The following is an 11621-nucleotide window of genomic DNA, read 5'->3' as shown; positions in this document are numbered from 1 at the left end:
ATCATGCTTTCATTATGAATTATATTCTCACCCTTCTGCCTTAATGTTACCTACTCGTGGGTAATGTGCAGGTGATCCGCAAGTGTAGGTGCTCTCTTTGTAGTCGTCCGTTTTGGTGTTGTCCGCTCGTGATACGTAACACCTAGGGGGGATCGAACACTTATTTTGTAGATAATGCTTATAGGATCCTTTTGATGTATATTTGATCCTTTATATGCATTCGTATTATGTATTTTGGATACCTTCTCATACGGTGTATTTTGGAGGAATGTTGTGGATATTTTGTTTACCGATACATATATATAAGTATGAATACATTCAGGTGTTTATGAGTATCCGTCCTCTTTGATTATTTGTGTTACGCATCTTTTGCGAGTATGTTATGTTTGGTTATGTGGTTACTTAAGTGTAACGCCCTAATTGTTTTTATGAATTTAATTTTTATACTCTGATATTTGTACCTATATGCCTGGGTAGAATTGGGGTGTTACACTCTTCCTGCATGTGTTAGGGACATGCAACAATCTCCCCCTAAAGATATGCAACTCCATTTTCCTCTTTTTTTATGCTTGACAAGCTTTCACTTGGAATTGAGTCAATTTTGGGCGAAAAAATGCTTGTACTCCCCCTGAAATATTGCACAAAAAAACCACAACATAAACACATAAAACAATTCTAGACTCATTATAACTTTCTCTCCCTTTGACAACATAAAAAAGAAATACAAATTTCTGATGAACATATGAGCTAAATAGTTAAGAAGGATATATAACAACAAATTAGTTTGTCCAGTGGTGATTGACGTTGTACTTAATTGGAAAGACCAGAGTTGAATTCCCCACAATTACAATATTCGAGAGGGGACTGAAACTACTTGATGTCATAGTAGACCTCCAAACTAGATTAGATAGTTTAGTGGATCGAATATTGATGTTGAAAATAAAACAAAAAATTGTCCGTTCTAAAATTTGAAAAACAATGATTTATTTTTATGTTAACGATATTAAGAAAACATTCATTTTAATTAATTATTTAATGATTATTGTGTATCATGTGTATATTTTTTTTATAAATTACAATTTTATAAATAATTTAATCTAATTAATATAATTTAAAGATAAAATATTAAATTTAATTACTTAATTAATAATAATAAATATTTGTCTTGTGTATTGATGATAAATTAAACTAAAAAGAAGTTTAACAAAAAGTTGTTGTATACAATTAAAAATACATGAGTGAATAGGAGTCAAATTTTTTTTTGCATGTAATATTGATTTTAAGTTGGTATTTTATTTTCCTAAGTTTTATAGGAGAAGGAGATGAATGACTTCATTAATGAAATGTATTAAATGTTGTCCTAGAAGTTGATTGATTTAAGCTTAGGAGTACAAAATCATATGAGCTGAGACCTGTCTCAACGCACAACATTTGGGAGTATTGATGTTGTCTTGATGATCATTTTTAGGTGACAAGTGTGTAGGGATCATTGAGTGTAGACGATATTAAATTGGGTCAAATAATGCATGAAGCGTGCAAATAATAGTGGCGTAAAGATGTATCAGAAAGTGATGAAAAAGCTCACATGGGAAGCATTACACACAAGCAAAATAATCTAATAAATACTCCCTCCGTTTTTTATTATAAGTCGTTTTGAAAAAATATTTTGTATTTTAATATAAGTCGTTTTACAATTTCAATGAATAATTAATGCTATTTTTCTTATTATATTCTTAAATATTTATTATTCTCTCTCATTTCAATTATATAAATTTATCTTTCACATGTTATTAATGAAGGATAATTTTGTAAAAAACTTCATAATTTCTCATTTTCATACAACAATTATTATTTTTCTTAATCTGTGTGAAAAGTCTAAAACGACTTATAATAAAAAACGGAGGGAGTAATTACTTTGAAAATTCGGAGATACCCGTAATTTAATCCAACATCTGACCCCACTTTAGTCAAATCAGTATGGGGCGCCTCTTGTTTTTCAAACTTACTATCTAATCTCAACATCATAAACATTCTTCCTACATTTAGTTATTCATGATAAGATGCATTTAAAATTAAGGCAATTATCTCAATAATTCATTTAATAATAATATAAGAGCTATAGATAGAAAAACTAATTTAATTATGGAGAAAATTTATCTATTTTAGATATAATTTACTATTTTTTAATAAAAATATAAAAAATATATGTAAATATCTTTTAAGGAGTAAAAATATAAAAAAAATTATATATGTATAAGAGAAAATTATACATTTGTCATATTTTCATTAGAAAATAGTATAAATCATACTTAAGGAATTGTATCAAAGTTTTCTCATTAAGTTATTTTGACTTTAAAAAATTATATTTAAGGTGAAGTCGGCAAAACTATTGATTAATAGATATGTGACATCGAATAAGTCAGAGGAGTACGAAGACAATCAAACATTACTCAATTGATTTTTTTTGTTTTAATGATGTGGATTGTCTGGTTAATTTTTTCTTCATTTTTCATTATTTTTTAAATTAGGTATGCTTTTTATTTTTCATTACTTTAGGCTTAATTTGGCCCTAACAAAGTTTGAACCGTGACCTTTTCACGAAGGATTTACTACTAGGCTAGCAAATTTTATTTCTCATTATTGGCCAAGAAATATAGTTATTACATACTTTCATCATTTTCATCTTCTCACTTTATCATCTTCATCTTCAATAACACAATTAATCAACCAACTCAACTCACAGCTTCCCAATTCATCATCTTTTTCATTGATCTAACCCAAATTATTTGACCCCTAAATGATACCCCCTCCATTCCTATTTATAAGCAAATTTTGACTTTTTAGATTCATTGAATAAATGTTGTATTTGGATGATATAAAGACTAGATACATCTTTTATTTAATGAATGTAAAAAGTTAAAATTTGCTTATAAATAGGAATGGAGGGAGTACTTATTATGCTGGGGAGACACATTTGAATGTGTTGATGCCACACAGTTGCTGGAACAAGTTTGATTCTGCAACTAATCTTTGAGTTTTGACTATAACAAAGTATACAATGTATAGAGAATAATTTTGTGCACTAATGGTTTGTTAAGTGCGCATATTTGAATATATAGATTCTGGACTCTGAACTACCAAGTTCTAGACTCTGAACAATTGAAGTTCTAGACTCTACACAAGCAACTCTGAACTCCAAAAATCAAATGCACTCTGAACCATGGAAGATTACAAAGATATGTTTACAAGCCTATCTACATCTGAAGCATCAAGTTAACTCTTGAAAGGATTTTATTCATAATGACTCTGATGACTCAATACTCTGAAATCTCAACGTTCTCATGATTTGAAAACCAACTTTGAACTCTAGTCAAGCTTCAACAACTTATATTCGAAGCCTCTGACTCAAGAAGTTAACTCTGAGGAAAGATAGTGAATGAAATATTAAAATAGTACAAAATCAAACATCCTCTCCACTATCCTACAAAACACGATAAAAGACTGTACTATTGTACCAACTTTTTCAACACGTCCCATCATTCCTCTCACTATGCTGCAAGCGCCACTCTACTACTGTGTAATCAAACGTCTTCATGCAACTTATGATATTAAGAAATTCCAACTTCATCCTCCAACGTTTCTATTCATCATCTATATAAATGAGTCTTTGAAGCATGGAAAATGAACAAGAATGTAAGAGAAATCAAGTGAGAAGCACTGAGAACAAAATTCGAAGAAACTACACAAAGAAAACATTTGCTTGTAAAACTTTATTGTTTTTCATTCTTTGTTATAAAATCTTATTGCATTGAAACTGTGTGCATTAGCTTTCTTAGAAGTACTTTGTAAACACAAAATCTTGTAATCTTAACTTGTTGGGTTGATTTCCTTGAGGGACAAGTGTATAGTTAGAATCCTTGAGAAGACATTGGTTGCGGTCACTGTGGTTGTAATTAAAGTTTTGATTAGTGGATTAAGTCCTTTTTGAGAAGGTGAAATCACCTTGACGGGTGGACAAGAAGTAACCTAGTTGAGAGGTGAATTAGGATAAAAATACTTGTGTTCTTTCATCATTATTACTTTTGTGTTGTTTGTGACTTTGGTGCACGAAAAAGTTATAATCTTGAAACCTAATTCAACCCTCCTTTTTCTCGTGTTTCATTGAACCTTCAACTATAACGATCTATAACTACTTATCTATTGATACCTTTGTTAGAACAAGATTTGTTCTTATCAATTATCTTAGTTTTGATGATAACAATAATATGAATTTTGCTTAAGATAATATGGTACTCTAATCCAATGCAATTTCCCTTTCAGGAAATATATAAAGAGTACGCATAATTCAGCGCTCAGAAGATGTGTCTCAAAATGGTTCAGCATGCAACATCAGAACATGGTCTGGCAAGACATCAGAAGATGGTCGAAGCAGAATCAGAACATGGGTCTATGGAAGCATCAGAAGAACATGAGATCAGAAGCACTGAAGATCAGAAGATGGTATCACGCTCAGAAGCACTTCAAGGTCAGAAGATCAGAAGATGCTGTGCACCAAGCTGTTTGACTCTGATGATATTCAAACGTCGTATTCACAAACATCAGATCAGAAGGAAGTACACGTGGCAGACTACGCTGACTGGCAAAAGGAACGTTAAAGCTACTAAAGGCTACGTCAGTAGACACAGCGTGAACAAGGCTCGAGGTAGTTGACAAAAGCGTATAACATTAAATGCAAAGCTGTACGGAACACGCAAAGCATTAAATGCATTCAACGGTCATCTTCTCAACGCCTATAAATATGAAGTTCTGATGAGAAGCAAGGTTAACGATCCTGAACAAAGACAATTCAAATTAACTTGCTGAAACGCTGTTCAAATCAAAAGCTCAGAATCTTCATCTTCATCAAAGCTCACTACATTGCTGTTGTAATATCTTAGTGAGATTAAGCTTAAACTGTAAGAGAAATATCACAGTTGTGATTATCGCTTTTAAGAAGCATTTGTAAACTCTTGAATAGATTACATTAAGTTGTAAGGAACTAGAGTGATCAGTTGATCAGTATACTCTAGGAAGTCTTGGCAGTTGGCTGAGCAGGAAGTCTTGGCAGTTGGCTGAGCAGGAAGTCTTGGCAGTTGGCTGAGCAGAAAAGTCTTAGGAGTGAACTAAGCCTAGAGTGATCGTGTTGATCAGTAGACTCTAGAAAAAGTCTTAGGAGTGAACTAAGCAGTTGTTCCCGGAGTGATCAGGTTGTGATCAGAAGACTCTGGAAGACTTAGTTGCGGCTAAGTGGAAAACCATTGTAATCCGTGCGATTAGTGGATTAAATCCTCAGTTGAGGTAAATCATCTCTGCGGGGGTGGACTGGAGTAGCTTCGTTAACAGCGAACCAGGATAAAAATAATTGTGCATTTTATTTTTATCGCTCAAGATTTAAAGTCACACTTATTCAATCCCCCCCTTTCTAAGTGTTTTTCTATCCTTCAATTGGCATCAGAGCGCCGGTTCTAAGGTGCAAGCACTTAACCGTGTTTAGAAAAGATTCAGGAAGAGAAAAACGCTTCATTTAAAAGATGGTTGATGAAAGTGAAAGAACTATACCTACACCTGCATCTACATCTGGCTCTGCTGAGCAATACAACGGTAACAATGGTTATACTAGACCGCCGGTATTTGATGGTGAAAACTTTGAATACTGGAAAGATAAACTGGAAAGTTACTTTCTGGGTCTAGATGGTGATCTATGGGATCTTCTGATGGATGGTTACAAACATCCTGTAAATGCCAGAGGCGTAAAGCTGTCAAGGCAAGAAATGAATGATGATCAAAAGAAGCTTTTCAGGAATCATCATAAATGTAGAACTGTTTTGCTGAATGCTATCTCTCATGCTGAGTATGAGAAGATATCTAACAGGGAAACGGCCTATGACATATATGAGTCCTTGAAAATGACTCATGAAGGAAATGCTCAAGTCAAGGAGACAAAAGCTCTTGCCTTAATCCAGAAGTATGAAGCCTTCAAGATGGAGGATGATGAAGACATTGAAAAGATGTTTTCGAGATTTCAAACTCTTACTGCTGGATTGAGAGTTCTTGACAAAGGATACACCAAGGCTGATCATGTGAAGAAGATCATCAGAAGCTTACCCAGAAGATGGGGTCCTATGGTGACTGCATTCAAGATTGCAAAGAATCTGAATGAAGTTTCTCTGGAAGAGCTTATCAGCGCCTTGAGAAGTCATGAAATTGAGCTGGACGCAAATGAGCCTCAAAAGAAAGGTAAGTCTATTGCATTAAAATCAAATATCAAGAAATGCACTAACGCTTTTCAGGCTAGAGAAGAAGATCCTGAAGAATCAGAATCTGAAGAAGAAGATGAACTGTCCATGATTTCCAGAAGGCTAAATCAACTCTGGAAGACCAAGCAAAGGAAGTTCAGAGGCTTCAGAAGTTCAAGGAAATTTGAACGTGGAGAATCTTCTGATGAAAGAAGATTTGACAAGAAGAAGGTCATGTGCTATGAATGCAATGAGCCTGGACACTACAAGAATGAATGTCCAAATCTTCAGAAGGAAAGTCCCAAGAAAAAGTTTCATAAGAAGAAAGGTCTTATGGCAACCTGGGATGAGTCAGAAGATGATTCAGAAGATGAGCAGGCCAACTGTGCGCTGATGGCGACAGAAGATGACGGATCAGAATCTACATCAGAATCAGATTCTGAAGAGGTATTTTCTGAACTTACTAGAGATGAGTTAGTTTCCGGTCTAACTGAACTTCTGGAACTCAAGTCTCAGATTAGTCTCAAATACAAAAAGCTGAAAAAGCAATTTGAATTTGAAACAAAGAGGCTTGAATTGGAAAATTCTGAATTGAAAGATAAACTTTTAAAACTATCCAATAATGTTGGATCTCCTTCTGATTCAGAAAAATCCACTCCCAGTCTAAACCATATTCTGAAGGAATATGATTTAAGTTTCAGGAAGTTCCTATCTAGAAGTATTGGCAGAAGTCAGCTAGCTTCTATGATATATGCTGTGTCTGGAAACAAAAGAGTTGGCATTGGTTATGAGGGTGAAACCCCATACAAACTTGAACCTGTTGATGAAATGAAAATTACATACAAGCCATTGTATGATCAGTTCAAGTATGGCCACTCTCATGATATTAGGCACACCTCACATGCACAAAGTTTTCACATAACACACACTAAGAAGCATGTGACACAACCTAGGAAATATCATGAAACTCACATTAAGAATTATCATGCTGTTCCTTCTATTGCTTACAATGTTAAACCCAAGTTCAATCAGAACTTGAGAAAATCTAACAAGAAAGGACCCAAAAAGATGTGGGTACCTAAGGATAAGATTATTCCTATTGCAGATATCCTTGGCTGCAAGAAGGACAAAGCACAACATGTCATGGTACCTGGACTCTGGATGCTCGCGACACATGACAGGAAGAAGGTCTATGTTCCAAGACCTGGTGCTTAAGTCTGGAGGAGAAGTCAAGTTCGGAGGAGATCAGAAGGGCAAGATAATTGGCTCTGGAACTATAAAGTCTGGTAACTCTCCTTCCATTTCTAATGTACTTCTTGTAGAAGGATTAACACATAACCTTTTATCTATCAGTCAATTAAGTGACAATGGTTATGATATAATCTTTAATCAAGAGTCTTGCAAGGCTGTAAATCAGAAGGATGGCTCAATCCTATTTACAGGCAAGAGGAAGAACAACATTTATAAGACAGATCTGCAAGATCTTATGAGTCAGAAGGTGACTTGTCTTATGTCTGTTTCTGAAGAGCAGTGGGTCTGGCACAGAAGATTAGGTCATGCTAGTTTGAGAAAGATCTCTCAGATTAACAAACTGAATCTTGTCAGAGGACTCCCTAATTTGAAATTCCAATCAGATGCTCTTTGTGAAGCATGTCAGAAGGGCAAGTTCTCCAAACCTGCATTCAAGTCTAAGAATGTTGTTTCTACCTCTAGGCCATTAGAACTCTTGCACATTGATCTGTTTGGCCCAGTCAAAACAGCATCTGTCAGAGGAAAGAAATATGGATTAGTCATCGTAGATGATTATAGTCGCTGGACATGGGTAAAATTCTTGAAACACAAGGATGAGACTCATTCAGTGTTCTTTGATTTCTGCATTCAGATTCAATCTGAAAAAGAGTGTAAAATCATAAAGGTCAGAAGTGATCATGGTGGTGAATTTGAGAACAGATCCTTTGAAGAATTCTTCAAAGAAAATGGTATTGCCCATGATTTCTCTTGTCCTAGAACTCCACAGCAAAATGGGGTTGTAGAACGAAAGAATAGGACTCTTCAAGAAATGGCCAGAACCATGATCAATGAAACCAATATGGCTAAGCATTTCTGGGCAGAAGCAATAAACACTGCATGTTATATTCAGAATAGAATCTCTATCAGACCTATTCTTAATAAGACTCTCTATGAATTGTGGAAGAATAAAAAGCCCAACATTTCATATTTCCATCCTTTTGGATGTGTATGTTTTATTCTAAACACTAAAGATCATCTTGGTAAGTTTGATTCCAAAGCTCAAAAGTGTTTCCTTCTTGGATATTCTGAACGCTCAAAAGGCTACAGAGTATACAATACTGAAACATTGGTTGTAGAAGAATCAATCAATATCAGGTTTGATGATAAGCTTGGTTCTGAAAAACCAAAGCAAGTTGATAATTTTGCAGGTTGTGATATTGACATATCAGAAGCTGTTGAGCCAAGAAGCAACGCATCAGAAGCAGAGCTTCTCAGAAGCAAAGAATCTGAAGATCAAGTATCAGCTTCTCTGGAGGATCTAAGTATTTCTGAAGAACCATCTGTCAGAAGATCATCCAGACTCATCTCTGGTCATTCAGAAGATGTCATTCTTGGAAAGAAGGATGATCCAATCAGAACAAGAGCATTCCTTAGAAACAATGCAGATTGTCAATTAGGTCTTGTATCTTTGATCGAGCCAACTTCTGTTGATCATGCTCTAGAAGATCCAGACTGGATAATTGCTATGCAAGAAGAACTAAATCAGTTTACAAGGAATGATGTTTGGGATCTTGTTCCTAGACCAGATGGATTCAATATAATCGGTACAAAATGGGTCTTCAGAAACAAGCTCAGTGAGAAAGGCGAAGTGGTAAGGAACAAAGCCAGACTGGTGGGTCAGGGTTATAGTCAGCAAGAAGGGATTGACTACACAGAAACCTTTGCACCAGTGGCCAGGTTAGAATCTATTCGTCTATTAATTTCTTTTGCCACTCAACATAACATCACTCTCTATCAGATGGATGTTAAGAGTGCCTTCTTAAATGGTTATATAGATGAAGAAGTTTATGTCCATCAACCTCCTGGTTTTGAAGACTCTATGTCTCCTAATCATGTTTTTAAACTTAAGAAATCATTGTATGGATTGAAACAGGCTCCCAGAGCTTGGTATGAACGCTTAAGTTCTTTCCTTCTAGATAATGGTTTCACTAGAGGAAAAGTGGACACTACTCTCTTTTGTAAAACCTTTGAAAAGGATATTTTAATTTGTCAAATATATGTAGATGATATTATTTTTGGAACATCTAATGCTACACTTGGAAAGGAGTTTGCTAAGTCTATGCAGGCTGAGTTTGAAATGAGCATGATGGGAGAACTCAAGTATTTCCTTGGAATACAAATAAATCAAACATCAGAAGGAACGTATGTTCACCAAACCAAGTATGTGAAGGAACTTCTGAAGAAGTTTAATCTTCTAGACTGCAAAGAAGCCAAAACTCCTATGCATCCAACATGCATCCTAGGTAAGGATGAGGTAAGTAAGAAGGTAGATCAGAAGTTATACAGAGGTATGATTGGATCTCTTCTATATCTGACTGCTTCTAGACCTGACATTCTGTTCAGTGTTTGTTTGTGTGCTAGATTCCAATCAGATCCTAGAGAATCTCATTTAACTGCTGTTAAGAGGATTCTAAGGTATCTGAAAGGTACTACTAATGTTGGTTTAGTTTACAGAAAATCTAAAGAATACAACTTAGTAGGATTCTGCGATGCTGACTATGCTGGAGACAGAATTGAAAGAAAAAGTACTTCAGGAAGTTGCCAATTTCTTGGAAGTCATTTGATCTCCTGGTACAGCAAGAAGCAGGCAACTATTGCTCTATCAACAACAGAAGCAGAATATGTCGCTGCTGCTGGTTGTAGCACACAGATGCTCTGGATGAAGAGTCAGTTAGAAGATTATCAGATATTTGAGAGTAACATTCCTATATTCTGTGATAATACTTCTGCTATATGTTTATCTAAGAATCCTATTCTTCATTCAAAAGCTAAACATATTGAGATAAAACATCATTTCATAAGGGACTATGTTCAGAAGGGTGTTATTTCTTTAAACTTTGTTGATACAGACCATCAATGGGCTGATATCCTTACAAAACCCCTGGCTGAAGATAGGTTTAAGTTCATCCTGAAGAACATCAGTATGGATTTATGCCCAGAATGAGAAGATGAGAAGTTCTCATGTATGAGTATCTTCTGAAATGAATGTGGAACATTTTTTTAATCAGAAGTTCTGATTGAATTCTTTTAGAAATTATGATTCGGTTATTACTAACGTTTCATTGTCTAAGTTGATTCAGAACCTCTTTTAAAGCAAAACAGCTGTTACGTTTTATCTCGGGATGGTAAACCTGTCGTTACTATTCATAGATAAGCGCGCGTGCAGTTGAAGGGACGCCGACCATAGGTAACTGTGCCAGTCACTTCATTTGTCTTTATTATCTCTCCTCACGTCACGTAACATTAAATGCTAGTCATCATTCGTTTCACTTTATTTTCTTTTAAATACTCTTCAAAATGGTTTTTTGGTTTCCTATCTTTTTGTTTTCCTCTTAAAAGTTTTCTCTCTCTCTCTCTCTCGTTTTTCTTTTCTTCTCTCAAAACCTAGCGTTCATCCTAAGCCTGTTGAAGCTCCATGACTCAAAGGCGACAGATCTCTGTGCATCTCGGGATGGCTCTTCTAATACCTCTCAAGTCAGATTCTTCTTTGATGTTGTTATCAACTTTCACCCAAAGACAGAAGACTTTCTTGAGTTATGGGAGGAGGTTAAGAAGGATATTCTTAACTTCTATGTTAAGGGAAAGCCCCGTTTGCAACATTAGCTCTCTGTCTGTGAACTGTCCCTCACTTCCTCCTTGGTTCTGGGATCTCTCCTACAGTGGAGGTTTCAGTCTGGAAGACAAGAAGTCCTCCGGGATTCTTGATGGGTTGACACAGAGCGTGTCCAGCTAGGGTTCTTTTTTTAATTTTTGTAGTGATTTCCTTTTTGGAAATCCTTTTTTTTGTATTTGCTAGGAATGTTTTTCTGCTTGTTAAACATAGGAACCTTTTGTAATACCTTTTGATCATCAATGAAAAAGTTTCTTTGTGTTTTACATTCCAGTAAATGTTTTCTTTTGTCGTTTTATACATCTGAATCTTTTTATATTCTTTTTGATGTTATGACAAAAAGGGGGAGAAGATAAATGATAAATGATTTGATTAAATCTATCAGTTGCTGGGTAAAGGCTCCCACACATTCACTAACAAGAACTGCAAGTTCTATATGGTTTAAG

This window comes from Vicia villosa, linkage group LG7 (assembly GCF_029867415.1).
Source record: "Vicia villosa cultivar HV-30 ecotype Madison, WI linkage group LG7, Vvil1.0, whole genome shotgun sequence".
Classification (NCBI taxonomy): domain Eukaryota; kingdom Viridiplantae; phylum Streptophyta; class Magnoliopsida; order Fabales; family Fabaceae; genus Vicia; species Vicia villosa.
Note: the sequence above shows the minus strand (reverse complement) of the source record.